Genomic DNA, 7,018 nt, shown 5'->3' with positions numbered 1-7,018 from the left:
GAGATCTGCCACTACAGCTGTAGGTCTGTTCCTGCCAGGAGGGTGGAAAGAAGTTGTTACATACTAATTTCTTTGGCCTTGCTTGATATGGGGAAAACAGTGTGTGTCATGGGGAAACCAGTGTGTGTCTCTGAAGCTTGCCTCTGCAGGCGTTGTACGTTGTGAGTTAAGAGGGCATTGGTACCACAGAAAGCAAAGACTTTGTGTAAAGTAAATGGCATAGTGACCTATTTTCCCATGGCACAGAGCAAAGGTACAGAAGTTTCTTTCAGCTCCTCCCCTTTCAACCATTTTTGCATTTCAGGGAGAAAAATCAAGGGCAGTATGTATTTCTGCTTCGTTGGAAAAGGAAATGGAAGAAGCTTTTTGGTTGCTCCATCGGACCAGTTGCAGTGTCTCTGGGGGTCTTTGGCAGAGTTAAAACAGGACTAAGATATCTCTGTCCCTTTTGCACAGAAAAGTCTTCAAACCTTCTTTGTCCTCATACCTGTGTCAAGGCTAATAAATAAGCCAGAAAGTGAGAAAGGGCCTAGCTGAATGTGGCTGTGCAGACACACACTTTTCAATGAATACCAGGAACCCTAATGTATAAATCCGAGAGAAAAGCAAAATGCAGCCCCCCAGACAAACAAAAATTGGATTTAAAGGCATGGGTTTTTTGCTATACTAGCTTCCAGTGAAAGTAGCTATGCAAATAAAGCCCAGTAATAATTTACAGTAGCGCCTGAAAGTGCCAATGTTCCTTTATTTTTCCTTTTTATTTCTTCATGGCTTCCACCCCAAACTTTTTTAATAACCTAGATGCAGGATAAGTAGGCAGTTGCCTGGGGCAGCCACAGCTTTAGTACCTACATTTCATTTGAAAAGCTTTGCAGATCTTTTGAGGAGAGCAAGGAAATATTTAGGCAGCAGTCACTGAGCAGCAGCTGCCAATTCCCCCTCCTCCCCCTGTACAGTCCCAGCAGGACGAGCAAATTAGGTCTTTAAGCCCTGTCTCCAATTTCTCCTCCCCTTCCCTCCAAACATTATCAGGTATTCAACCCAACATCAGCTATTCAACCCAACTCTCTCCCTAACTTTCCCATAGCAAGGGACAACTTTAACACAACACTCCTGGAGTGGGTAAATTTGATTTTTCTCATGCTTTTGAGAAGCACACAGACAACTCAAGATTGAGGTAAATATTCAGCTTTCCTGAAGGCCTTTAGAATCCTGGAAAGGAAAAAAAAAGATAGATTTTTTTTGTTTGTTTAAATACCACACTACTGATGTTCTGATGTGTGTTGGCCTTTTGTTCTGCAGTCAGCCAGATGATTTAATTCTCCAAGGTTACACTCTATAACTATCACAAACTGTAATATTAGTTTAAAAATACTTTTAGTATTGTCTGTTAATCAGTCTTAGATCTGTTGGTGTATATTTATCACCATGTATTTGCACTGTATAATGCGCTTGTGATGTTTGATTTCATCTGTATTACTGCATACAGTTGCAGTCTTCACGGTATATTACATTTTTTAAGACCTTTATCCATAAAAGTTCATTTAACATACTGTCATTTGCTAAATATCTTTAATTTAGTTTTTCCATTGTTCTTCTTAACATGTAAAAAAATAAAATTGAAGAAATAAAATATAAGACCAGTGAATCAGCTGATGAAGAAAGTGTTAACATGAGCATTTTTTCTGGAAAAAGTCAGAAATTATAGTCCTAGAATTTTGGCAGTTGTTTGCATTAAAAATTAATCATAAACAACAGAAAAACTGAGACAGTTTCATTGTGTTATTGGGATGCTTTCCTAAACAGAAAGTTTAAACTTTGATTTTAATAACAGTGCAATGTATAGTATAAATGGATTATCTTTACAACTCATTTGTACCATGACTACTTGTTCAGTTCTCTTGTGTTGCATCTAAATACCAGGAGTTAGTCTACTCATCACTTCTGGAAGTGACTGAAAAGTCACATTCCCATGGAAAATCAGAATACAATGAACAAAGCTGGAGACAGTAGCTGGCCCAGCTGATGCTTTTGATATTTTTGATTTTCCTGTATTGGTAACTATTTTTCCATTTTATTTTTCAAGAAATTAAAAAGATAGATTTGTGGTTATACACCACATTTCCTTCCAATGTTACTCTCTTTTATTGTGATTAGAATTTTACATTAAGTGTTAATGCTTTTTACTAGGAAGCAGGTTAATTGTATCATCTAGTTTCAATTAGCTCTAATAGAGTGTATGTATAGCTACAGAGTCTATTGTGCATATCCTCACATAGATGGGGAAATGGAGTAAAAGCTATTATTTTGATGTCCTGATAAATTATGCTCCGTATTATGTTAGATTAACAAAATGCATGACTAATGTCCCATGTACACATGAGCTGTGACAGCATTTCTGAGTGTTAATAAATCTAAGCACTGGCTGATGTCCAGTTCTTTTTTTATGGTAAATGCAAATTAAGTCCACATCTTCTCATTATACTTAGTAATTTACTTCTAAATGCTCAAATCTAGTCATTATTGTTGGCAACCTTTATACTGTAGCTCTCCAGACTAAATTAAAAATAGTAATAAAAATAAAGTAATGACTATATCTAGATTGGGGCCTGAAGACAGTTGTTCTTTCTGAAAGCACATTGCAGTCATAATAAACAAATTAATGGCTACAGGCAGCACTTGTTTGAAACACAGTGGACTTGGAGATACTGAATGTGTTTGCAAACTTCACCAGTATTCAAACCAACACAAATGTTTTTCTGTGCAATAGAACATAAGTATCAAAAAATTATATTACCCCTTTATTATAAAAAGGAAAAACTTAGGTTTTGAAGCTGTGAGGTACTACTGAGACCAAGGACATGGAAGGGTGCTAGGAGCACTGGTGTCTGAATAAGGGTATGGTTGGCTGCAACTAACCCTGTAAGGCACATCAAACTGCAATTATAAGAGTGGTTTAGAGTCCCTCCTGTGGTGTGGACTGATCTGTTCCCTACCACCAGTCCTAGGAGGACAATGATGCTTTTCTTAGGCACAGAGCAAATGGAAACTGCTTCTTTCTCTTGTGGATCTGAGCTGGAAGCATTATTCCAGGCCTGGATCGTACTTGGTTTGCAGAAGCAATTACACGTAGAAGCGAGTTCATAAAATGGATGTCACAGCCTGGGCTGCCCATGGTTAACTCTGGACCCCAAGATAATGTAGATCCAAATATAGTTAGTACAAGGTAGAAAGCTTATATGCTACTTGCAGTATTTGGTTTCTAGAATGGCTAACTCTACACAGAAAATAGTATTGTCCTTAGCACATGCTGCTGGGTTCAGAATCATGATTTAATGGCATTCTCTTGTGTTGCTGAGGTGACTGCAATCCTGGAGAGATGTTCTTAAAATATTTACTGAATCCCAGAGTCCCTGTGCAGTAAAGAAGTGTAACACTGTGGGAGCAGAGGACAACATCATTTGTCTGAGTGGCAGACCAGTTCTTGCATTGACAGGGGACTGTAGTGAATCTTTGCACGCAGAGAACAAGCACCTAGGGCTTTCACCTGGTACAAATGGATATATGAAGCAGGGCATTTTACACATGAGAACCGGGCTTTGAATCTACAGCTGAAGCCATGCTAAGTACAACATAGATGAGAGGGAAATGCAGTGAGTACAGCATAATTGGAAAGCAGTGCACCTATGATTGTAGCATGGGATACAGAAATTATTCATCCTGCACTGTATTTTGCAATCCAGCCTTGGGTCACAGAAAAAGCTGCTTCCTTTATGGTGCAGTAGACATGCTCAGGCTGCTTCAGAGAACATTTGTGATCCAAATATTCTAGGTGTGCCGTATATGAAAGGCATAAAAATTCATAGTGCTTTGCCTTAACAGTTTAGCAATTCTGAAAGAGACTATGTTTAATGGGAAGGCTAAAGCCTTACGAGCTCTTCTGGTAAGCCTGTTCAAGCCATGTCTGAATATTTGATGGCTGGGCCGTAACATAGTGACTTAGTATTTACTATTGTTTTGTACCTATCTGACTTTAGTGAATGTTACAAATAAGTGCTGCTGCTGTTAACCCAAAGAACTAGGCCAATTATACATATATCTCCCCAAAAGGCTTGTCTTTGAAACATCTTCATAGTCTATTAGTAAAAGATGAACAAATTAACAAATTGAATCTGACAGAATAATACTTCAGTAGCCATCCTTAACCATTTTTTCATGTGAACAGGATTCTAAAGAATGTAAAATAGTAAGGGGAAAGAAGGATAGGAATACAGTTTATTCTATGGGCAAGTATTCTCAGCTACTTAAAGGATAAAAAGTCAAAGATAGAAATAACTTGACAGTTTAAATAGTAAACATATACTGCATGCTGTAGAGGCAGCAAGTTCCTTCCAGGCAAAGGGCCAAATTATTTTGGAGAGAGCACGGTGGTTGGAATTTAATTATTTGACAGAGCTGGAACCTCTGAAGGGCTTCTTTGTGTGTATTGGTGAGAACTCTAATTGAAGCAGACAATGAACAGGTCAGAGCTTACTGAGACTGATTAACTGCATCACCTGCCCTGCAATTATTGTTACTGCTCTTGAGGCTTTTAACTGAGAGAGCTTTCCTCGGGAGGTACATATGTAGTTTTCCAAGAAGGCTTTCCTTCCCTCTCTGCTTAAGTGTCTCAACATTACCTGAGTGTAGGCTCATCACATTTATCTAGGGAAAAATAGACCTCTGGAGGGGGTGTTTCAACTCCTCCTAAAATATATATCTAAGATGAATTGGTCTCTGAAGGTGTCATTTCTCACCGCTGGCTTTAGAAGAAATCTAGGGTGATTAATGACTTATATTTAGACGTTTGTTGAGATAAAACTTACCGCTGGTGTGTTTTCATTTAAAATTTCTTTGCATGTGAAGAGAAAAATAGGTTACGCATAATTGTAGTTTTGATTCTGTATCTTTGAAATTATGTGATCAACTATTAGATATGCAAACAGCCCCAAGTGATGACAGATGTAATGACTCTACTTGTGTGCTAGGAACTGGTCATTGAGATAAGAATGGACAGTCCTGCTCTATTTTCTTTTAGGCTTTTTTGTGAGAGAACACTTTCCTGTGATTAAGTTCTGGTTCATTTCTAAGTAAAAAGGCTAACTACTACATTTTTATGACAGATCCATCTGTGAGTAGACAGACCACCATTTTTTTTCATACATTGTAAATTCTCTTAAATATGTGGAAGAAACTTTAACATTCTAGTAATGAACATCTCTGATTTGAAAATTTGAAAAGCTGTGATAGATTTTGAGCATATGGACTGGGATTATCTACAATGGTGAAAAGGAAGGCTATATTCTCTTCCTCACAGTTTACAGACCTGTGTCTATGTTGGGCAAAGTTTTCAAAAGAAATCACTGTAATTAAATAGAGAAACCATACACAGAATTAATTTTAATATTATGTGCCCTTAAGCTATTTCATGCTAGGCACCCAAAGTTATTTGTTGCTATTGAAAATCTCATCTATATAAACCAAATCTAGAGACATCTAGCTGAAATACACATCTCAGGTATCTAGTCCACCTGTAACACAGGTTATCATACATAACCTATATTATTTTAAAGATGCACATTAAAATGATTTCACACCTATTTCCCCCCCCAAACTTCAATATTTCTTCTTACCAGCTATCCACAAGACTTAGGCTCTGATTAGTCAGTGGGATTGTTTACGTGTGCATCCACATGGCAGTCCTTGAAATAATTTTGAATACTTCTATTTTATTTCCATATTATATTTTTAAAATTCTCTAAGTCTGTTAATTTTATGAACTTCCCTCCCCCTTTTCAAACCATTTTTGCATATTTTATTACAGAGCTTACTTTCCTAGTCAGGCATCACAGCAAAATATTTAAATGCCTAATAATCACAGTCTAGAGCTATAAGTATTAATAAGCTCATTCCTCAGAATCCAAGTACTGCTTTCTTTCTATTCCCTTTTCTTTCCCTGTCAAATCTAATAGGAGTCAGAACTTCCTAAATCCTGGTCTACAACCCTATTTTTTTACGGATTTAAAATTACATATTGCAGTCTATGGTGCTAATCCAATTTTACAGTTTTATGTTTTTTATAGGAGCAAGAGATTGTGATGTAGGTTAAAGTGCATTAAAATTCTGGTTATGTTGAAATTTGTGACAGATCAAGTAAGGAGATGAAAAGGGAATTCTTCAGGGCAGAAAGGACAGCCTTATCTGATGTAGGTGAACCAGATACATAACAAATATTTCATGTTTTTTGAATAGAAGGATATCACAGTCATATAAGAACACTTCTACTGGAAGTCCTCAATTAAGAGCAGTCCCATATGACTTCTTACATTTCAAAAGTCTAGAGTATGAGAAGTGATAGCTTCCCACCACAACCAGAAGTAAATGATCTCCAAAGTAACTAACTCAAATCTTATTTAAATATATAAAATGGAGAAGATTGCAAGTCAATAGACAGTGTACTTTTTTCAGCATCATGAGTTAAAATTAATCACATCTAGTGGCACTGAGGAAACGAAGTCACAGTGTTGCTTTCTCATCCATTGAAAGGTGGAGGGAAGACAGAACACCAGGAGTTAGTTTGATTTGTAGCAAGAGAGACAAGAATGAAGGGGCCTTTTTTAAAAAAAATCAAAACTAGTAAATCAAGGAAAACAGTTACAAATTCTGTATCGGTAATGACATTGATCTGCCTTTTCTGTTTAGAGGCCTGTCTGTTTCTATATGTTTATATAGTACCTAGCCCAATGTAAATGTTAAGTGATGCTTTTAACAAAAATAGTAAACTGTTGTTCAAAAACCAGTATTGAAGCCAAATTTTGCATTAGTAATTTGTCCTGATTGTATTCTAGGGTAAATTTTCTTTTTTGAAATTTCTGGAATAATCTTTTAATAGATTGAGAAAGGTAAGGTTTCTACCTTGTGTTTGAGCAGCTGCAATGAAAAATGGGCACAAACTCTTGTGCGGGTCTCAGATCGTTCC

Source organism: Haliaeetus albicilla, chromosome 17 (assembly GCF_947461875.1).
Source record: "Haliaeetus albicilla chromosome 17, bHalAlb1.1, whole genome shotgun sequence".
NCBI lineage: Eukaryota > Metazoa > Chordata > Aves > Accipitriformes > Accipitridae > Haliaeetus > Haliaeetus albicilla.
The sequence above is the reverse complement of the archived record's forward strand: the minus strand, read 5'-3'. Positions refer to the sequence as shown.